Source organism: Rhinopithecus roxellana, chromosome 20 (genome assembly GCF_007565055.1).
Source record: "Rhinopithecus roxellana isolate Shanxi Qingling chromosome 20, ASM756505v1, whole genome shotgun sequence".
Classification (NCBI taxonomy): Eukaryota; Metazoa; Chordata; class Mammalia; order Primates; family Cercopithecidae; genus Rhinopithecus; species Rhinopithecus roxellana.
Window position 1 is genome coordinate 46616739 of NC_044568.1, and position 23714 is coordinate 46640452.

Sequence of the window (23714 nt, forward strand, 5' to 3'; positions counted from 1 at the left end):
TTTTTAAGAAGTGTATGCACAGGGCAAAAGAAGTCTAGAGGGAAATTTTCCAAACTATTAAAATTTTTTGTTTTTAAAAAATTCTGTGGTCAGAAATTAAGGCGAGACAAGAGAGGAAACATGAGAGCTCGTGAACGCCATCTGGTGGAACTTCCTGGAGCTAACAGGCCAAATTGGGCCTCTGCAGTTGCCCAGCATATAATTGGAGAGGGGACTTTCCTAGGTAAGGAAGGCCAGGTGTGGGAAGGGCAGGGAGAGGGGAGGTTATGGTGTTCCACTGAGCCCACCCTCTTGCATGGGGGAAATCGAAGAGACCTGAAACTCTCCATTAAGCGATCTGATCGGAACGCCTTGGCCCCTCACGTTGCTGGACAGTGGGGAGGGAGTGGGGAAGCCCTCTTCTGGAAGCAGTATCAGGGAGTTGGCACGTGACCTTGGCAGTGGAAGAGGCTTTTCTGGCTAAACGGAGGGGACTAAAAGGCGCCCAAGTTAGCCTTTCTTCCTCCTGATAACATTGTGAGGCTGCAGGTCCCTCGCTACCCCACGACTGAGGAAGGGGGCTGAGCCAGGGCAGCGGGTCATTAATTGCCTTTCAAGCCGAAACATTTTATCTTTTTCACTGCACCCCACCCCCTCGGTCCATCTGGAGCACTTGGAGAAAGTGCAAATCACCTCTGCGGCGGAGGGCAAGTTCCAAGTCCAACAGAGAGGTGTTTTGTAAAGCGCAGTTCAGAAAGCAGGGCCGCGGGACAGCTGGCGCAGGCCCAGTTGCTGGTCAGCACGCCTGGGATCGGAAAGTGAATGATCGCTTTCATTAAACTCCCGGTCAATGGACAGGAAGTGGGGACTTTGAGCCTCCCTCCTGGGTCGATGCCCCTCCACTGCCTGCTTTGTCACCGCCATCGCCTTTGATACTCCCCATCCATCATCACCAGCATGCACTGGTCAATTGCTGGCTGCTCGGGTCCCTGAGGCTCTCCCCGGCTTCCTCCTGGATGTGGCCATGCTGTGCTCAGGATTGCTGATTGACATAGAATCCGAATCTGAGTTTCTAAGGGCGGAAGCTCAGGGCAGGAGAAACACTTGGAATGATTGTCCAGATGGTAGAGCAAATTTCAGAGGTTCCACACACAACCCAGTGCCCCTGGGTGTCTGAAACCTAAGTGACAGAAAGAGATTGTGGCAACTGGAATGCTGGATTCTGAGAGCTAGACTGATGGGGCCTATGATAACAGTAATGGAGAGTCATTCATTCATTTTATGCATTCATTCATTTCTTCATTCATACAATGAATCTTTTAGGATATGCCATGTGCCAGGCACTGTCCTGGGGATTGGGGATGTAACAGTGAACTGATAAAAACCCCTGCTGTCACTGTAAAAGGCAGAAAATAAGCAAAATAACAAAGTAAAATATGTGCTGAGTTAGATAATACGTGCTTTGGAAAAGAACAGGAGAATTGGAGGTTGGCAGTATTAGGGAAATTGCAAATTTAAGTAGGAGGCTAAAGATGGCTCACTGAGAAGCAATGTTTTAATAAAGATGGAAAGAAATGAGAGAGTAAGCCATGTAGACATCTAGCTGGAGATGGTAATTCCTGGTAAAGGGTCAGTGTATGCAAAGGCCCTGAGGTGGGGCATGTGTGACATGTTCAAGGTATGACAAGAAGTCCACTGGGTCTGGAGCAGAGTGAGCTGGGGCCAGGGGACAGGTGATGTAGGGTCTTGCAGGCCACTGAATAGACTTTGACTCTTCCCAGAATATGGAATGGTACCAGAGGGTTTGGAGCAGAGGTGGATGTGATCTGAGTTACTTTTCTTTTTTTTAAACGGATCTTGTTCTGTGGCCCAGGCTGGAGTACAGTGGCACCATCTTGGCTTACTGCAACCTCCACCTCCCGGGTTCAAGCGATTCTCCTGCCTGGGTCTCCTGAGCAGCTGGCACAGGCACGCGCCACTAGGCCCTGCTAATTTTTGTATTTTAGTAGAGACGGGGTTTTACCATGCTGGCCAGGCTGGTCTCGAACTCCTGACCTCAGGTGGTGATCTGAGCTACTTTTTAACTGGATTTCTCTGAATATTATATGGAGATTAGACAAAAGGAGGAAAAGAATGGATGCAGGTAGACCAGTCAGAGGCTACTACAGTAATCCAGGCAAGAGATGGTGATGGCTTTGGGCCAGGAGAGTGGTAATGGAGGGACTGAGAAGTGATTCTATTCTAGAGAGATTTGAGAGGAGGAGTTTGGATATGGAACATGGTGAAAGAGCAGAGTCCAGGGTGACTCTGAGGTTTTGATCTGAGTGACTTAGGATTATGTAGGATCTTTTCCTATGGAAAGATGATAATGATGACGTCACTATCATCACCATAATGATGATGATATGGATGGCGATGTTGATAATGAGAATAGTAATAATAATAACACGCATTGATCCTTTACTATGCTAAACACTTTGCTTAGTGTTCCATGCATTATCCTGGTTAATCTTCAGAACAACCCTGTGAGTTATCTATGATTACAAGCAGGAATATCATCAATAAGGAAATGGAAGCTCAGAGGTCTTACAGCTAGTATGCAGTTAGGCTGAGAGTCAACTTGAAGGCTGACTAGCTCCAGAGTTCATGCTCTAAATGACCAAATTAGCCAGCTGGTCTGAAAAATCTTTCTTTTTCTTGGAGCAGGTTGATAGGGGCACGTTTTTCATTTCTTCCGTTCCAGGTGGTTCCCATCAGAGCTGAGACAACCTACAGAGCCAACGCCACTCTTTAAAATTTAGAGTCTGATTTTCTGGCTTCTTTCTTTAAAAATTTTGCAAATTGGGCCAGGCGTGGTGACTCCACGCCTGTAATCCCAGCACTTTGGGAGGCTGAGGCGGGCAGACCACCTGAGGTCGGGAGTTCGAGACCAACCTGACCAATATGGAGAAACCCCGTCTCTACTAAAAATACAAAATTAGCCTGGTGTGGTGGCACATGCCTGTAATCCCAGCTACTTGGGAGGCTGAGGCAGGAGAATCGCTTGAACCCGGGAGACGGAGGTTGCGGTGAGCTGAGATTGCGCCATTGTACTCCAGCCTGGGCAACAAGAATGAAAACTCCACCTCAAAAAAAAAAATTGCAAATTGGTTTTCCTTCTGGGTTCTGGAACCTTGAATTCCAAGTTTGTAGGTGTGAAATGAATGCATACACCCCTCAGGTCTCAGCATCTACATTCTGCCCTGGTCAACTGGAAATGCCAGTTTGGCCGGGTGTGGAGACAATTCACATGTATATTGGCACTTAGGCTGAGCAGTGCCCAGTGGGCTGTAGATGGACAGAGACCCTTTTGCTGTGAGGCCAAGAGCGCCCATGGGCCCAACTTCTGTCAGGCCCTGAGCTCTCAGGTCCTAGCTCATTGTCTGCCACATATTAGATGCTCAATTAACATAAATTCGTTAGGTTATCTTATCAGAGGCAGTTATGGTGGTTTACAGTGCTTGTAGCCCAGGAAAGTTGTTTTTATTTTTTTAAGTCTCTGTGACTCAGTTTCCTCATTCATAAAGTGGGGTTATTAATAGATCCTACATCTTAGAGTGATCCTACAAACTAAGACAAGGTGTGCAAAACTTTGGTACAAATATACATTAGCTATTTTGATGACATAGGAGGAGACTCTTTGGTATTGCTCTGACCAGATTCTCTCTGGGAAGGGAGGGTCCCATGGCGATGTCAGGAACCCCAAAGATCTTCTGGCTACTGATGAAAGAGAACAACAGTGACCATCACCAAACCATCCATCACAAGTTCTAGGCCTATTATAGGGCTCTCACGTGGGTTTCAGGATAAGCACATGGGACTCAGGGCCATGTTAGAATAGGCAGTGGCTCCCTGACTGTCTGCTTGGTGTGTAGATGTGCTAATGGCTAATGGACCTAGAATTAACGTTTGCCTGGTCTTTAGTAGAAAACCCCAGGTTCCCTTGTCTGAGCAGTGAATGTGAGTCAGAGGAGGGGCTGATAGGTGATGAGGAGGTGATGAGCATGGGAAGTGGAGTTTGATCCCAGCACAAGGAACTTAAGTCTGCCTTTCTTTAGACCAGTCGTTCTCAATGGGGGACATTTTGCAAGGTCTGGAGGCATTTTGGTTGTCACAACTGGAAAAAGAGATGCTACTGGCATCTAGTGGATAGAGGCCAGGGATACTGCTAAACATTCTACAATGCACAGGACAGCCCCAGCCCTACAAGCAAAGAATTGTCTAGTCAACTGTCCATAGGGCTTAGGATGAAAAACCCTACTTTAGATCCAACTTCTGATCAAGCATGAAAAAAATATTCTGAGAATAACCCTCTCCCCATTGCACAGAGCCCTGCACAGTATACAGAGGCGCTCACAGTCGATAGGGACTTCAGGATTGTCGTCAATCTCTTCTACTTTCTCAGAGGCCAGCCACCAATTTGTTCTGACCATTGCAATGGCCTTTACGTTTTTAAAAGATCTGTACCTCCCTATTTTTCTGGCCTCATTTTCTACTTCTCTTCTCTTCAGAAACCCTATATCTTTAGCCACATGGGTACAATCTCCCTCACCCCAGGGTATTTTTACTTGCTGTTCCTTCTGTCCTAAATCTGCATGGATCACTCCTTCACCATCTTAAGATCTTTGCTAAAGTGTTACCTTTCCAGGGAAGGTGTCCCTGGCCATCCTATTTAATACTACAGCCTCATCTCCGTCCACCTCATACATTCCCTATCACTCTTCTCTATTTTTCTTCATAGTACTTTTAACCATAGGAAATACTATATATTTTACTTATTTATTTGTTTATCTTTTGTCTTCTGTCTCCAGGATGTCAGTTGCAGGAGGGTAAGGATGATCACCTGTTTTGTTCACCACTAGATCCTCAGTGCCTACAATATATCTGGCAAATAACCAGTATTCAATAAATACTGAAGGAATGAAGTTTCCAATGATCAGCACAGTGTAGGAAGATGAATTTAACAGCAGATTTGGTGTCAAGCTTGGTCTCAAACCCAGGCTTCACTACTTACCAGTTGTGTGACCTTGGGCAAATGATCTAACCTTTCTGACATTTACATGCTTCATATACAAGATGGGGACAAGGTTATCAAGTGCAGTGCCTGAAACACAGGTGCTTGATAAATGGCCTTTGTCATCATCATCACCACTGTTGTCATTATCATTACCATAACCATCATCACCAGCACTATCATCACCACTGTCATCACCATCATCATGACAGTCATCATCACCAGCACTATCATCACAGTTTTCATCATAATCACCATAACGATCATGGTCATCAGCACCATCATCACCATTGTCATTATCATCAGCATAGTTAATAATCATTATTACCAGTACCATCATTGCCATTGTCATCACCATCATAACAATCATTATCACCAGCACCATCATCGCCCTTGTCATCATCATCACCATAGTTAATAATCATGATCACTAATACCATCATCGCCATTGTCATCCATCATCATAATCATTATCACCAGCACTATCATCGCCCTTGTCATCATCACCACCATAGTTAATAGCCATTATCATCACCATCATCGCCATTGTCACCATCGTCGCCATTGTCATCATCACCACCATAATTAATAGCCATTATCATCACCATCATCACCACTGTCATCATCATCATCTTCATCATTATTCCGTCCACATTACCATCTCCATATCATGCTCACCATCATCATCTAACCTACTCCCAGGACAGAACTTATCACCTCTGCCTTAGAGACAAGCGATAAAGGACCCTAGACAGCTCCTGATCTTATCTTGACCTCTCCCCACTAATGGTAGTTAATCCCCTCTCCTTGATTCATTCAAGTTAATGTAGATGAAGAAAATTATGGGTCAAAGGAAATCTCATTCACCCATCTATTCATTTGTTTAACATCTATGGAAGCCTATGCTCCAAGCACAATGCTGAATGTTAGGAATCAGGAGATGAGTAAGATTTGGCCCCCAACATCACGCAATGTACATGATGAAAAGCAGTTTTGATACCATATGGCAAATGCTATGAGAGAGAGGGTAAAAAGAAGGCGATGGGAGCATAGAAAGGCCTCCCAGCCAGACTAAGTGGGACTGAAGGCCCCTACTAATGAGGGGCATGAACTTCACAATCCAGGTGAAGGAGTGTAGGAAGGATACTATGGAAGCTGCAAGTGCAAAGACCCAGAGCCTGTAGCCGTGGGCTAGATCAAGCAGAAGACCTTAGCTACCGAGTAACCTGATCAGATTTGCATTTTAGAGGAAGTCTCTCTGGGTGCATTGCAGGACAGCATTGGAGAAAGCAGGGAGACCATCTCAGAGGCTGTTGCAGTGGTTCAGGTGAGGTATAATGAGGCCAGAACCAAGGCTGTGGTGGCGGGATGGGGATAACAGAGATTGCAAAGGGATTTAGAAAGTGGCATCCACAGGATGTGATGATGGATTACATGTGAGAGTAGAGGAATCAAGAACAACCTTGAGGTTTCTGACTTTGACACTGAGTGGATGGTGGTAATGTCAGTGAAGGCAGGACATACAAAGCAGCAGATTGTTGGGACCAAATCAAAGATGTTGAGGTCTGTTGTGGGCATGTGGCATTTGGGACTGTGAGGAACATTGAGAGGAAAGCTCCCTCAACCCTTGGCTCTTGGCCTGGAGTTCTCAGAGAGAAGAGAAAGCTGGTCATCCATTAAGGATTTGAGCGACTCAGGTGGTCCCTGGGGGCAGTGTCTGAAAATCTCTTTTTCGAAGAGCCCATTTACCCTTAAAGAAAGCTTTTATAGTGCTTTCCCCAAGTGATTTGTTTTTCCAAAGGCCACTTTAGAAAGCCTACTAATTTTCTGGAGAACTCATTTTGAATTTAATTGTGTATGGGCAGGAATCAAAGATTCAAATGTAATGAGATTAATTGAGTGTCCCTTTTAGATAAGAAAATTTTTGCTGCTGTTCAGTTCACTGCTCTGGAATACCTGCTAGTGGAAAGGCTCTAGCTTTGAAGTATGCACATTGGTTGTTGTCGAATGCAATTGAGGAATGTGAAATTGATTGGCTCCCTCTGTAGCCCCAGATTTAGTGTCAGTTCTTATGTCATAAGAATTAAAGAACTATGAACTCACCCTTCTGCCTTGGTTAAAACAGGGCAGAGCCTACTATTCTCGTGTGGACTGGACAGGTTTCCGAGCCTTATCCATCCACTACACCATTTTTGGAAGGGGAATATGTTGAGGTGTGTTTTGTGGTTGTGTAAACGTATGGCTCTAAGCCTTTCAACACCTCCATTGAGGGTCCCAGATTAGAAATTAGGGCTACAGCAAAAGAGATGGTTTGGATGTTTTATCTGTGCAAACCATTAGTTTATCAGTTCCACAGCAAGTGGAGTAAGACTGCAAGGTTCTCTGCTCTTTCCTGTAAAAAAGTAACCATGAAACAGATGCACAAGTGCTGACCTGAATTCTAGTGTGGATGAGGGATGCGCAGAACTAGCTGGAGGGGTCTTTCAGCAAAGTGGAAATGCCTGCCCTGCTCACAGGCTCATGTAAAGAAAATGGTCCAGAGTGGATTTCTCTTACAAGGTATTGCTCAAAGGGCTTTGAAGTAAAATCAAACTGGCATCCTGATGAACAGCCTGAGCTAGAGGGAGGTCACAAGCTTGGAACTACGTTGACGAAACTTCAAGCAACAGGCATGTTCAATATTGGATAGAGGCAAAAATGACCCAATTGGACATTCCCTGTGGGAACCATAAGTGTTAAGGGTACAAAAAGAAGGCGATTCATGCTTCCATGAAGTGGCAGCATAACCTAGTTGGGGAGGCACCGGGACTCAGGGGGACTGACTTATTGATGCTCCCACATCCCCAAATTTCCTCATTTAAGCAGCACCACTCACAGAGTATACCTCAAATGAGAAGGACAAGGATTGAGGAAGGAGATTGGAAGACCGAATTTCTGGCAGGGAAATAGACTCAAATGTCATGGGGGTAAAGCAGAGAGTGTGACAGTGTGAGGTTGGCAGGACAGGAATATGGCAAATTGGTAAGCATGTTCTCTGACCACAAGGAAAAATCACAACTCAGCTTCAGCCAATTGTCACCGTGTAGGACTGTGGGCCAGTGCTTCCAGATCTTCTGATTTTTTGAAGAGCTGATGCAAATTCAGTTTTAATTGTGACATGTTTCATTTCTTTTAAACACTGCATAGGCCAGCTGCCAGCTCATGGGCTCAGTTCCTGAGCTTCCTGTTATATCCTTAGTTTCAATGTTATGGGAAAGAGTAGGAGTCATAGAAAAGAACTGTGAAAAAGGAGCCAGAGAGGTATATAGGAACCAGAAGAGACCTGAGTTCACGGAAACCAGGCATTAGGGGGTCTTGGCATGAATATGCAAAGAAGGTCAAGGAAGGTGAGGGCTGTCAAGTGTCCACTAGATTTGAGAAACAGCTGTCCCTTGAAAGCTAGCCTGAGCCACAGTCAATAAAGGCAATCTCTTGGAGAAAATAGTTTTTGACATTCCTGCCCAGAAGAGAAATCTTTTCCTGGTGGTTCACTGTCTTAAAGAGCTTATTCCACCAGTCTGCCTCTCAGCCCGCCCAGCCTTGAGTTGCTTCTGAACAAAGGTTATTTCAAGGCTTTTATAGCAAAAAGCAGGTGCAATGTGACTAAAGGAAGGCAATGTTGTGGGTTCCCCAGGCCTGGTTTCTTTATCCTCTTGGTGTACACAGTCATACTACATTTCCCAACCTCTCTTACAGATAAGCATGGCTATAGGGCAGTGATCTGGCCAATGAAATGTGGGTAGAAATGATGTACACCAGTGCTTCCCACACTTGAACGTATGTGAATCACCTGAGAATCTTGTTAAAATGCAGATTCTGATTCAGTGCATCTAGGATGAAACCTGGGAGTCTGCATTTCTTTTTTTTCTTTCTTTCTTTCTTTTTTTTTTTTTTTCTTTTTGAGACGCAGTCTCACTCTGTCACCCAGGCTGGAGTGCAGTGGTGATCTCGGCTCACTGCAAGGTCCGTCTCCTGGGTTCACGCCATTCTCCTGCCTCAGCCTCCCGAGTAGCTGGGACTACAGGCGCCCGCCACCACGCCCAGCTAAGTTTTTGTATTTTTAGTAGAGATGGGGTTTCACCGTGTTAGCCAGGCTGGTCTCAATCTCCTGACGGTGTGATCCACCCGCCTTGGCCTCCCAAAGTTCTGGGATTACAGGTGGGAACCACCGCGAATGGCGAGAGTCTGCATTTCTATGAGCTCCTTAGTGAAGCTGACATTGCTGGCTTATGGCCTATCCATTGAGTAGCACAGATGGGCATCCTTTCCAGGCCTAGCCTGACCCAGAGGCACGTCCTGGCCTCCCTCTCCCTTTGCTGGCTGGAGGCAGAGGTTTCTGTGGAGTACTCTAGGCCCTAAGGAATGGCTCAGGCCCTAGGTAGAAGGAGCCTGGGTGCCTGAATGATTGTATGGGGCAGAGCTTCTCTGCAGATCCACCTGGGACTAAGATGACATGGACCCTTATGAACCTAGATTGTTATAGCAGTTAGCTTTCCCAGTAAACACAGTGATTTTTAAGATAACTAGTCAAAATTAGAACAAAGAAGACGTTTGAGTATTAAAGTGGGCAATACATTCTAGAATTTATTTCTTTAAGGGATTTCACTGATCTCGTATTAATTGACCCCACAGTATGCAAAGAACTAATAAGACGCTTGGCACATTGAAGTTAGCCTATAACCTTGGATCTTGTGGCAAATACTGAGAATCAGCCATTTATAACCTCCTTTTGTTTTGCTTCCTCAACTAAAGAGGTTGGAAACCTAAAATATTCACCATTCCAGACTTCTCAGTTAGAAACATCTATAGGCCCAAGTTCTAGCCAGTAAGATGTTACCAAAGTGATTGGATGCAGCTCTGGGAAAGTTTTATTTTTTAAAGGGACATAGGTGGCTGATGTATTTTATCCATTTGTTGTTTGCCCATCCCTTTTTGTTTCTAGCTGGAACGTCCAGTGCAATGCAAGAAGCACAGCAGCCGTCTTGTGACCATGAGTTGTAATGTGTCAAGGATGAGGGAGTAAGAAAATAGAAGGAGGCTTGTCCCTGATGCTGTGGAGCTGCTATACCAGGCATTGACTGCCTATCCCGCCTCACACAGTGTGTGAGATCAGCTCTTGGATTCAGCCAGCTGCTATAGTTTGGTTAGTTTGACTTTCTTTAAACGTCATGTTGAAATTTGTTCTCCAGTGTTGAAGGGGGGGCCTAATAGGAGGCGTCTGGTTCATAGAGGTGGATCCCTCATGAATGTTTTGATGCTGTCACCAAGGTAATGAGTGAGTTCTCACTCTATTAGTTTCTGCAAGAGCTGGTTGTTAAAAAGAGCCTGACATCTGCTGCCCCTCTCTCTTGTTCCCCTCTCACACGTGATCGCTGCACACACCAGCTCCCTCTTCACCTTCCACCATGAGTAGAAGCAGCTTGAACCTTTTGCCAGATGCCCAACTTCCAACCAGCAGAGTTGTGAACCAAATAAACCTTCACTGTTTATAAATTACCCAGCCTCAGGTATTCCTTTGTAGCAACACAAACAGATGAAGACATCACCGTCAGCAGATTCTTAATTCGTTGCAGTTGAACTCTGTCCTAACTGATACAGGGTTGATGAACTGCATTTGCCTCAGTGCCACAGGGCAAGGGAGAATGGGAGTTCATGTTTGTTGAGCAACTTCCACATGTCAGGTAATAGGCAGCCTCTCAGTTAATCCCTATAATGACCATACCACTTTCAATATTCTCGCTTTACAGGTGAAAGTGAGACACGAAGAAACCCACCTAAGGCCGCACATGCAGTTTATGGAAGAACTCAGCTTTACACTCAGGCTTGCCTGGATCCCAATGTACACTATACCAAACCTTGATGTTGCATAAGAACCAAGATGCACGAGTGATTCAGGTTAAGAGAGATTCTTTAGAATTTACCAGTGCTTGGCATGAGGTCTTTGATTAAATATTGACATCAACAACCATAAATTCTAATGACTTCTACTAACTCTTTGGCTTTGATTATCTATCACTGGGCATTACAGGGAAGCCTAACAAACTATGTATCTCACTTCAAGGCAAACTTCAAGCATCCAGATGCATTTGCATTGGTCTGGGAATCCTTCACGCACTCCAGGACATGAGGGAGCGGGAACCAAGCCAGAGAAGGTCACTCAGCTGCTGCAGTTGGAAGAACCACTTCTGAGGACGAGTTCAAACCATTACTTCTCCACTTCAGAGCACCCAAAGTGTACAATTTAGACTATTTTAATTGCATGACTTTATCACACACTTTGTTTTAAAGGGTTTCTCATGCCTTGTGACATTCCTGGCTTAAACTGTAAAGTCCTTGAGAGCAGAAACCAAGACACCCATGGAGTCCACCCATGGCCTGGCATTGAGCTGCATAAATGTGGGGTGAATAAGAACCCAATGGTGATAGCTTCTGCCTGTGGAGGGCCCACTATGACAAGGTACTGCATATCTGAGCCCACTTTCATCACCACAACAGCCTGCAAGAGAGGAATTGTTAACCTTGTACAGATGAGAAAATGGGTGAGGATGATAAGAGTGGAAGCCAACATCTTCTTAAGTTCTTACTACGTGTCAGTCACTGTGCTAAGCACATGATTTCACTTAATCCCCACAATAACCCTAGGAGTTATAAATGTTATGTATGTACATATTTATTTATTTATTTATTTTGAGACAGAGCCTCGCTCTGTCAGCCAGGCTGGAGTGCAGTGGTGTGATCACGGGTCGCTGCAGCCTTGACCTCCTGGGCTCAAGCGATTCTTGCACCACAGCCTCCCAAGTAGCTGGGATTTCAGGTGTGTGCTACCATTCCTAGCTGATTTTGTATTTTTCTTTTTGGTAAAGGTGGGGTTTTGCCGTGTTGCTCAGGCTGGTCTTGAACACTTGAGCTCAAGAGAGCCTCCCACCTCGGCCTCCCAAAGTGCTGGGATTACAGGCATAAGCCACCACGCCTGGCCTATAAATGTTATTAAATTCCCTATTTTACAGTCAAGTAAACAGAAGTTCAGAATGCTCAAGGTCACCAGCCCAAGGCCACCAGGATAGTAAGTGGCAGAACTCAGCCTTTGAACGTAGGACTGTGAACCTCTGAAGCCGACCTTATCTCACTACATTGCACTCGTTGGACTAGAAGTAAAAGGGAGTCTGTAAATGGTTCTGGTCAGAGGGCAGCACACAGAGAAGGGAGATAGGGCTATCTCAGAACAACAGCCGAAAGGAGGAGCAAAGGGGAGTGTGGGTGGAGAGGCAGCTTGGGAAGCAGGTGAAAACCAAGAAGGGAAAGGCACCCTGCCTTCCCTGCCCTGATCTTCCTTGGAACCTTAGGCTCTGCCGAGCCTCTGGGAACCTAGTTCTGGTCAGGCATGTCCTAGAAGCAGGCCTTGGGGACTGACACGGAGCCAGCCATTTTCCAGGAGTGGCTCTGAACACAGGATTCCAATCCAGTGTTCACATCTGCAGTCTAATTCTCTAAATCGTGCCATATAAAGCATGGTACAACATGGGGTCTGTGGTCTCTACTTGTGCTGTGTGACCTTGGGAAAACTGCTGATCCTTTCTGAGTTTCTGTTTCCTCAACTATCAGATAGGGAGATGAATTGTGCCCACCACACAGGGTCGTGAGGATGGAATGATGTCACATTTAATGAAGCACTTAGGACAGTGCCTGGCACACTATGAATGTTCACTATGGGGAAGTTGTTATGAAAATCCCGTACATTCTGTCCCAGGGCATGGCTCGGTCCCAATGCCTCAGGAAGAAGCAACCTGCTCTGTCCCCCAAAATGTCTGCTGATGCAAAATGTCCAAAGAAAAAAGCAGGCATGCAAATCTGATAGCAAAAGTGATGGTCTCAGCCAGGCGCAGTTGCTCATGCCTGTAATCCCAGCACTTTGGGAGGCCAAGGTGGGCAGATCACTTGAGGTCAGGAGTTCGAGACCAGCCTGGCCTACATGGTGAAACCCTGTCTCTACTGAAAATACAGAAATTACAACAATTAGCTGGGTGTGGTGGGGGGCACCTGTGGTCCCACCTACTCGGGTGCATAATGCAGGAGAATTGCTTGAATCCAGGAGGTGGAGGTTGCAGTGAGCTGGGATCATGCCACTGCACTCCAGCCTGGGTGACAGAGCAAGGCCCTGTCTCAAAACAAACAAAAAAGTGACGGTCTACAAACTCCTGTCTCAAGAGCTTGCCCCAGGCTGCCATCATTTATTTCTCTCTAGTTGTGTTCCAGGAACTTACTACATCTCATTTAATCTTCACTATAATCTAGTGTGTCATTAGGTTCACACCCATTTTACAGAGGAGAAAGACTGAGGCTCAGAATAATATAGACACCTGGGGTTAAAGCCTGGCTCCTCTTCAGTGGGACAGAGGAGCCACATACAAATCCAAAACTGGAGGGATGGCATAATATATTGCAATTTGCTTAACCTCCCTGCAGTACTCTCTCCTGGAGATTGAAGATGATGCTGTCTATATATATTAAATGTCTGTTTTAAATAATATGTGTTCTTATGTGTTTAGCAATATATAAAACTCTTCTGGCCCCCAGACACAAGGAGGCAGGCCTCATCCCATCCATCATCCATCACCCAGGATGGGGGCACTCACGGAAAAGCACCATGAGGAAGCGGGTCTGGTTCAGCATCTGGGTCAGGCCAGCGGGCGTTAGCACTAGGAGATTGCGTTCCTCCAGGATGTGCACAGGCTTGGTTATGTGGATGCTGGAAACACCAGCGTTAACCTCCGGTGAGCTGTGGACAGCAGAGACACAAGCGGCCACCAGCAGCAGGGGCATCCAGAGCAGGTCCATGGCTGTCCTGCAGGGGCTGGAGAAGGAACAGAGACCTTATCAACACAGGTGGTGAAGCCCCATGTCATCAATCCCCCTTCCTTGTCCAGCCGGTTCACGTAGGGTGAATGTGGCCTGGGCATTGTCTCCCAGCAATGCCTGCAGCTTGGCAGCAGCCCTGGAGAAGAAGCAAAGTATTAGGTCAACCTCAGGCCCAGTGGTAACTGTATGGGGAACCTTAGAGCAGCAAGAACCCAATGGAAGCAGCTGGATGCGGAAGCAAATGCAGACCACTCAAGCCCACTGACTTCCCAGGCCAGGAGGTGAGACTTGTGCAGAGATAAGGTCCCATTTCAGAGTCCTAGGGTGAGCCTCTGGATCTCAGAGATAACTGGCTCAATCCCCCATCACAATCCCCCAGGTATCCCTCTGCCCACAAAGTCCCCCCTTCACCTTCCTCCAGCTCCAGGCTTGAATGCCCCTGTGAAGGGAAGCTCACTACCTTGCAGTGTACCTGTTGAATTTTTGAACAAATTTTATCAAGTGTAAATATTTAAAAAGTCATAACTATAATACACACTTGTAAAAGTTTCAAGCAATACAATACAAATGTCAAGAAGAAAGTAAAAATCTCTCCCATTCTCTCACTGCTGAGAAAGTGACTCTTAGAAGTATGGAATGAATCCTTACAGATATTGAAAATACCTATATAAACATACCTTTGAATATATCTATATTTATATAGAGAGATATATATAGAAAGATAGATTTTTTTTTTTTTTTTTTTTGAGATGGAGTTTTGCTCTTGTTGCCCAGGCTGGAGTGCAGTGGCACAGTCTCAGCTCACTGCAACCTCCACATCCTGGGTTCCAGAGGCTCACTCTAGTGATCCTCCCACCTCAGCCTTCCAAGTAGTTGAGATTACAGATACCCACCACCACAGCCAGCTAATTTTTGTATTTTTAGTAGAGATGGGGTTCCACCATGTTGGCCAGGTTGGTCTTGAACTCCTGACCTTAAGTGATCCACCCGCCTCAGCCTCCTAAAGTGCTGGGATTACAGGCATGATCCACCACTCCCGGCCTGAATGTATATTTTTAAATATAAATGGAATCAGATTATCTTTCTTTGTTGTTTCTTGATTAGCTCTTTTGAACCCTAGATACACACGAAAATCCTCTGGGGAGCTTTCAGGAGAACACTGACACTCAATCTCACTCCAGACCAATTAATTCAGAATTGCCCAGGATGGGGTCTAGATACCTACATGTTTCAAAAGCTCCCCAGATGATTCTTTTGTTTTATTTCAACTTCTATTTGGGAAATTTTGAACATGCACAAAACTGGAGAGATGGTGTAATGTACCCCCAAGATACTCATCACTCAACTTCACTTATAGTCATGACCCATGTTATTTTATTTATATTCTTGACTCTCTGCCCTGGATTATTTTGAATCCAGTTCTGGGAATCATGTCATTTCACCCATAAATACTTTATTATAAATATTTAAAAGATAAGGATTTTTCAAAACAACACAATAACCTCAATACTATTATCACACTTAATGAAATGCACAATAATGTCATCATATCGTCAAATATCTGGACAGTGTGCGAATGACCCTGATCGCCTCATAAATTTTAAGTCTGTTTAAATCAGGACCCGAATGAAATCCATGAATTGTCATTGATTCCTTTGTCTCCTAAGGCTCTCCCAGGTAAATCTATCGTTCAGTTTGTAGCTTGAGAAGCACATGGTCAAATGAAACCAACAAAGGGCAAGTGGAGAACAGGAAGAGGGGCAGGTGGATAACCTGGTTTTCTGGACAGCTGAATGATACAGACCATTTAAATCTATGTCTCGGTCAAAAGGCTCATTACCATCAGCTCAGCCTTGAGTCCCTAATGATCTCAGGGTCCCAGGATTCACCAGGTGGCATGCCACTTACCAGCCCGGACTGAGCCTGGTACAGCCGTGATGACGATCAGGTGGAACCCTGTTCTTAGAAATAATTTACTTGCTTGTTTATTTGTTCATTGATGCACTTACTTGTGAAAGAAATGGCTGCCTAAGAATTCTTTGCCTAGCTGGAGACATCAAAGTACTAGAGAGTTAGTTTTTATTCTACAGAAAAGCACTTGAATAACCTCTTCGTTGTGATATAAATGTAAGGGTCACCCAGAACCATTCTAGGCCTGACAGTCCTTTCAAACCTTCCAAACCTCCTCGGTGCCCAGAATCCCTTGGCTGGCAGGAGGGAGCCAGATCTGCAAAAGCCCCAAGGGGCCTTCAGAGAAGAAACCTTGAAATTCAAGGTTGTGAGATCCTCTCTGAGGGGTCTGGATGGCACTTGCTGGAGGACAGAGGAGACCTTGAGTCAGCTGGACTCCTTCAGGGTACAGAGCTGAACCACGGGCCCAGCTCAACCACTGTGGAGGGCTGAGCCTCTGAGCAAAAGCTAGGCAGAAGGGGCTACAGTGGGCTCGTCCTCACGCCCTCACCTCCCAGGCCTTTGACAGAGTGTTTCGCTGGGTTCCTGATCAAGGAAGGGGTAGTGGGAGGTGTCAGGTTTCCTGCTAACCTGGGCGGGCTGGGTTATGAGCCTCAAATGTTTCCAGTGCTTCAGGTCGAACAGGACAGAGACCAAGCCCCACTGCCTGGCAAAGAGAGCCCTCTACGGTCAGACTCTGGCCACCAGGCTTCCCTCTGGCTCCACGGAGCCAGTGACAGCTCCTGTTCACTCACTCACTCACTCACTCATTCATTCATCAAATATTTTTGAAGTCTTAAAACATGTTAAGTACCATTCTAGGTGCCAGGGCTACAGACAACATCCCCTGCATCTTAGTGGTCGGAAACACAGTGAGATAAATAGATGCGATCAATAGTGTGTCAGATGATGGTAATGCAAAGGAGAAAAGGTGGATAACAGAAGATTCGAAAGTGATAGAGTCGGGGAGGAGTGTTGATTTTTTTTTTTTTTTTTTTTTTTTTTTGAGGCAAGATCTCACTGTGTCACCCAGGCTGTAATGCAGTGGCGCGATCTTGGTTCTCTGCAACCTGCGCCTCCCTGGTTCAAAGGATTCTCCTGCCTCAGCCTCAGGAGTAGCTGGGATTACAGGCACATGCTCCCATGCCTGGCTAATTTTTGTATTTTCAGTAGAGACAAGGTTTCACCGTGTTGGCCAGGCTGGTCTGGAACTCCTGACCTCAGGTGATCCAACCATGTCGGCCTCCCAAAGTGCTACAATGACAGGCATAAGACACCACGCCCAGCCGATATTTTAAATAGGGTGACCACGGGAAAGCTTCATTTAGAAGTTGACATTTTACTAAGGGAAGCAAAGAAGTGAACTATTGTATTTGCATTTCTAGGAGTGTGGGAGAAATAGTCTCTCTCTGCCCTGCTGCTGTTTTTTCTCCCAATCTCTCCCACAATACCTGGCTCAGCTCTGCAACATCCCAGGGCTCTTCTGAGACTGTAGCGCCCACCGTAGTCCAGCCCTGGGACTGTGCTCTCAGCCATCCTACCTCCAGCCTGCCCTAACCTGCCCCTTTATTCTCTCAGCCTTGGCCCTTGGTTCTCCCGGCACCTGCTTCTCTAGCCTGACACCACTGTGGTTCTGCTGTGTCCCCCAGCACAATCTCCCCAGCCTCACAAAGTCCAAGTTCAGCTCCAACATCAGCTCCCTACCTGCTACTCAGAGGAGAGTGACTGTGATAGGAAACTTTTATTAATGAGAATAGCCAAAATCGAGGGGCCGGTCACCAGCCATATTGTGCTGAGTGCCAACTGTGTGCATTCCCTACACCAGTATGCCATGGAGAGACCCCGTGTCTCAGTCACCCTGGTTTCCTGCCAAGAGGGTGTGGTAACCTCCTCATTGATCCCGCCTCTGCTTCTACTCTTTGTACTTCACCTCAACCCATTCCCCACACAACAATCAGACATTTCCTTTGTTTTTATTTTTATTGTTTGAGATGGAGTTTTGCTCTTGTTGCCCAGGCGGGAGTGCAATCGCATGATCTTGGCTCACGGCAACCTCCGCCTCCTGGGTTCAAGCGATTCTCCTGCTTCAGCCTCCCTAGTAGCTGGGATTATAGGCGCCCGCCACCATGTCCAGCTAATTTTTGTATTTTTAGTAGAAATGAGATTTCACCATGTTGGCCAGGCTGATCTTGAACTCCTGACCTCAGGTGATCCACCTGCCTGGGCCTCCCAAAGTGCTGAGATTACAGCTGTGAGCCACTGCGCCTGGCCAAGATTTCCTTTTGACACAGGAATTCCATCACACCACTCTGCCTATTAAAAAGTGCTCACTTTTATATATTGTGCAAAAAAAGTTTCTGCCCCTTTTTTTTAACTATCTATTCACGAAACCACACACCAGCCAAACTGTTCTCTGTGGTCTACCAGGCCCCACTGGTTCTGGACCCATCTGGCCTTATCGCCCTCCTCCTCTCTCTCTCTCCTCCTGCACTCTGGGGAGCCACACCAGCCTCTTCCCTTTCCCAGGCACACCCTACCTGGGGCCTTTGCCTCTCCCTGGGGCACCCTTCCCTCACATCGTCAGCCTTTTCTGGTTCTTTGGGTCCTGGCTCAAATCCAAGCTCATCAGAAGGGTCTTCCCGGGCTGCTCTGTCTCACCCCATCTCAGCTTTCAGCACTCTCTGCCATATCACCATTGTTTGCATCATATTTTGTATTATTATTTCTGAGCGTACTTTGTTGTTGTCGTTTTGAACTTTATAATGTAAATACCGTTGTTCACAACTGTTTTCTCCCCTCCAGAACAGTGCCTGCACCAGATTTGGAGCTCAACGAATGTTTGTTGAATGAATGAACGAGTGGCCTAATTTAATTCTTACACACCAAACCCCATCCATGGTTCATTTCAGTGGTTCTCAACCATGACTATGCTGAGAATCTCTTGGAGGGTGTAATAGAAAATGCTGATGTTCAAGCTCAAACCCAGTAGGTTCTAATGTAATTGGTCTGGGGTTGGGTGAGTCTGGGCATTGTTACTATTTTTTTAAAGTCCTCAACTTGATCCTAATGTGTAGCCATCTATACCAAAACCCACACTTAAAACTTAAACTGGTGACACCTGGCAGAGAAAAGCCTCCCAAGGCAGGGCCCGTCAGTCAGATTTCCCATTTTCACTGAAGCTCGTACCTGCAGGAAGCCAAGGCCACTCCCAGGGTTACTGGGGCCGAGCCGGGGCTGTGCTGGGGGTGGGGCCACAAACTCTGCGGCCCTTAAGAAGGGAGGTTGTAGCCTGAAGAGGAGGCTCCTGGCTTCTCCTTGTGATCAGGGCAGGACCCGCAGATGGCTGGGCATTCTAAAGAAATCCACAGGCAGAAATGAAGTCCCTTCCTGGGCACACAGAGGCCACAGCAGCCTCAGCAGCAGTTCTGAGTTCTGGGGTTCTAGGGGACCGGGGGTGACCCTGGAGAAGAATGGGCCATTGTTGAGTAAGAGAGGGCCCTGCCTGGCAGCCCTTGCTGAGTTCACTTGAAGGGCCAGAAACAAAACTCACTGTGGGGTGCTGGATATGGCCCAGGAGGGCTCTGAACTCAGTGCCTATGGATTGGAATTTGAATCCCAGCTCTGTCTTGAACAGCTGTAGGGTCTTGAGAATGTCACTTACTCTGTCTGAGGTTCAGTTTCCATGCCTGTAACATGGCATCTAACTCAGAGGGGTGTTGTAAGCAAAGTAAATTATGTGGAATTTAGAAGATAATTAAGGCTATGAAGAAAAATAAAACCTGGAAGGATGATGAGGAACGCCCAAGAGGGGGATGGGATAAAACAAGATGATTTATGCAAAATGAGCAGCTCGGTACCTGAAAGGCAGTAGCCCCCTCACCCATCACCACCCTGGCCTCATCTCCTTGGGGAGAAAGATCTCTACTCATCCTGCTCCAGCCACACTGGTGTGTCCCTGCCAGTCCTTCAATACAATGTCAGGGCCTCTGCACTTGTGGTTTTCCCTGCTAGGGAGGCTCTTTACCCAGGTAGACTCAAGGTTCACCCTCTTAGCTTGTTCCAGTCTTTGCCCAAATCTCAGTTCCACAGTTGGGCCTTTCCTGGCCACTTCGTTTAAACTTGTAAGTGCCCCATCCCCGTCTCAGGCGTTCCTCATCATCCTTCCAGGTTTTTCTTCATAACATTAATTATCTTCTAAATTGCACATAATTTACTTTGCTTACCAGGTGATAGGTGCTCAATAAATATTTGTTGAATGAATAAAGAAAAGGCTGTTGATATTACTAGCATCGTTATTATTGTCAGAGTTTGCAGCCTTTGGCTATCTGCTGCCCAACTCTTATTAAATACTAATGGAGATGATTAACATTCATTTCACTAAATTTTAACATCTGTGGGTTTTAGTCCTAGCGCTTTGCTCTTCTCTTTCTTTTCTTTTTCTTTGAGACAGTGTAGAGGCGCCATCTCCGCTCACTGCAGCCTTCACCTCCAGGGTTCAAGCGATTCTCCTGCCTCAGCCTCACGAGTAGCTGGGACTACAGGCACGTGCCACCATGTCTGGCTAATTTTTGTATTTTTAGTAGAGACGGGGTTTCACCATGTTGGCCAGGATGGTCTCAAACTCCTGACCTCAAATGATCCGCCCGCCTCGGCCTCCCAAAGTGCTGGGATTACAGGCGTGAGCCACGGCACATGGCCCCACTCTTCTCTTTCCATACTTAACTTCTATACTTTTGTTGGCTTGTTTAAATGCATGAGTTCAAATATTCCCCTTTGTAAGTTACTCCCTCATTTACTCCCCTGGATTTGATAAATTCATTGCATTTACTATTAAGATTGTTTTCCATCTGCCTATTAGAAGAGCTCTTTTTGGTTGAACCACACTCATTAAATACCCGAATGTCTTAATTTGAACTCATCATGTCCCTTTCAACTTTTCTTGCCAATTATTCCTTTTCTGGATGCTGTGTTTGTAAATAATTCCTGGGGTATGTTTGACTCTTTTTTCTCCCCTGTCCAAATCAACAATCTACTCTGGCATGTATTATTTTGACATCTTTCACACTTGTCAACTTTTAGTCACAAACTAAAACACTTGGGTTATTATCTCAAATGGCCTTTATTCACTTTCCTTCACTCTTGCACACAGTTAGTTGTTTCTTGGCATAACATAGACACTTTCATGATGATACTCATTTACCGATAAAGCTGCTGCTTCTTTATTTTTTTATTTTTTATTTTTTGAGACAGAGTCTCGCTCTCTTGCCTAGGCTGGAGTGCAGTGGTGCGATCTTGGCTCACTGCAACCTCTGCCTCCTGAGTTCAAGTAATTCTCCTGCCTCAGCCTCCTGAGTAACTCGGATTACAGGCACGCACCACCACAGCCGGCTAATTTTTGTATTTTTAGTAGAGATGAGGTTTCAACATGTTGGCCAAACTGGTCTCAAACTCCTGACCTCAGGTGATCCACCCGCCTCAGCCTCCCAAAGTGCTGGGATTACAGGCGTGAGCCACTGTGCCCAACTTAAAGCTTCTTTTTGTAAAATAACATTAATTTCTTTCTGATTAGAAAAGAACAGGATTTAATTTATAAAACATAGAACATACAGAAAAAATGAGTTAATTAAAATCGTACATCATCTTACTTAGAGAAACATTCATATTTTGTTATGTATGGGATTAATATATACTTTTTAAAAATAAAATTGTGATTATATTATCTATAAAGTGTATCCAGTTCTTTCACTGAACATTTATGAAACATTTTTCATGTCTTATGATTATATATTCTTTTAAAAAGTACTGATGGAGAGTAGTGATATTGAGATTAGACTGCTGGAAAAAGAGATAATATCCAACAGTCTCCACCCTACTGAGGGTAGAGATTGTATCTTTAGATCTGGCTGGAGATTCAGAGATGAGGTTGTATTCTGGGTCGCAGTAGAGGACTGAATGCTGAGCAAGTGGACACTGAGGGCCCAGAAGATGGTTCCCTGTGGCCAAGCGTGGCAGCAAGGGAGAGGAGCTGCCTGCGTGGAAATGAGCCAAACTGGCCAGGCCAGGAAATGAGACAGAGTCACAGGGGAACAACATACAGTGACAGATAAAAATCCAGTGTGATGTTTGAATCACTGCAAAGAAAGGCAGTTAATCGTTCAGCGTCCTCTCTATAGGACACCCATAACCCTGTCATTGCAACAACATGGATGGAACTGGAAGTCATTACATGAAGGGAAGCAAGCCAGGCATAGAAAGCAAACATTGTGTTCTCACTTACTTGTGGGAGCTAAACAGGAAAACAAATAAACTCATGGAGACAATAGAAGGATGGTTACCAGAGTCTGGAAAGTGTTGCAGGGAGTTGGAGGAGAAGGGAGATGGTGAACGGGTACAAAAAAGTAGTACGAATGAATAAACAAGGCCTAGTATTTGCTAGCACAACAGGATGACTATCATCAAAAATAATTTAACCATACGCTTAAAACAACTACAATAGTATAATTGGATTGTTTGTAACACAAAGGATAGATGTTTGAGGTGATGGACACCCCATTTACCCTGGTGTGGTTCTAACGCACTGCATGCCTGTATCAAAACATCTCATGTAACCCATGAATGTATATACCTACTATGTGCCCACAAAAATTAAAAATAATTTAAAAAGAACTTCAGAGAACAAACAACAAAAAGACCAGCATGGCTGGAGCAGAGTGAGACATGGGGTTTGAGGAGAAAAACTCGCAGGAATTCCTGTAGGGCCCTGTAGGCAGCTGACAGGACTCTTTGTTTGTTTGTTTGTTTTTGTTTTTTTGAGACGGAGTCTTGCTGTGTCTCTGGCTGGAATGCAGTGGTGTGATCTCGGCTCACTGCAACCTCCGCCTCCCGGGTTCATGTCATTCTCCTGCCTCAGCTTCCCCAGTAGCTGGGACTACAGGTGCCTGCCAGAGTAGCTGGGACTACAGGTGCCCACCACCACGCCCATCTAATTTTTGTATTTTTAGTAGAGACAGGGTTTCACCGTATTAGCCAGGATGGTCTCGATCTTCTGACCTCGTGATCCACCCACCTCGGCCTCCCAAAGTGCTGGGATTACAGGCGTGAGCCACCGCGCCTGGCAATTGTCAGGACTTTGGCTTGGACTGTGAGTGAGATAGGGAACTGTAGGAAGCTTTTTCAAAAAACCACTTTTGTGCCAGGTGCAGTGGCTCACACCTATAATCCCAGCACTTTGGGAGGCCAAAGTGGTCAGATCACTTAAGGTCAAGAATTGAGACTAACCTGGTCAACATGTTGAAACCCCATCTCTACCAAAAAAATACAAAAATTAGCCAGACGTGGTGGTGTGTGCCTATTGTCCCAGCTACTTGGGAGGCTGAGGTGGGAGGATCGCTTGAACCCAGGAGGTGAAGGTTGCAGTGAGTCAAGACTGCACCACCGCACTCCAGCCTGGGTGACAGAGCAAGAGCCTGTCTCAAAAAACAAAAAAACAAACAAACAAACAAACACCCAAAAAAACTTCTTTTGGCAGTGTACAATTATTATTACTATTTTTGGCAGTAAATTTACAGAGTTGTGCAGTCATGACCACAATCCAAATTTAGAACAATTCTATGACTTCAAAGGGGTGCCTTAGAGCCATTCCCTGGAACCACTCCTCTGTTCTCTCTGTATCTATTGGAGGGTTCTAAGCAGAAAAGAAACAAAGTCTGACTTATATTATTATCACTATTGTACCTTTTCTGTTAAAGCATCATAATCTTCTTGTTGCTTTTTCTGATTAGATGGCAACTTGAATTTTTAGGGAATATATCCACCAGTTTCAGTGCACCCACCAGGC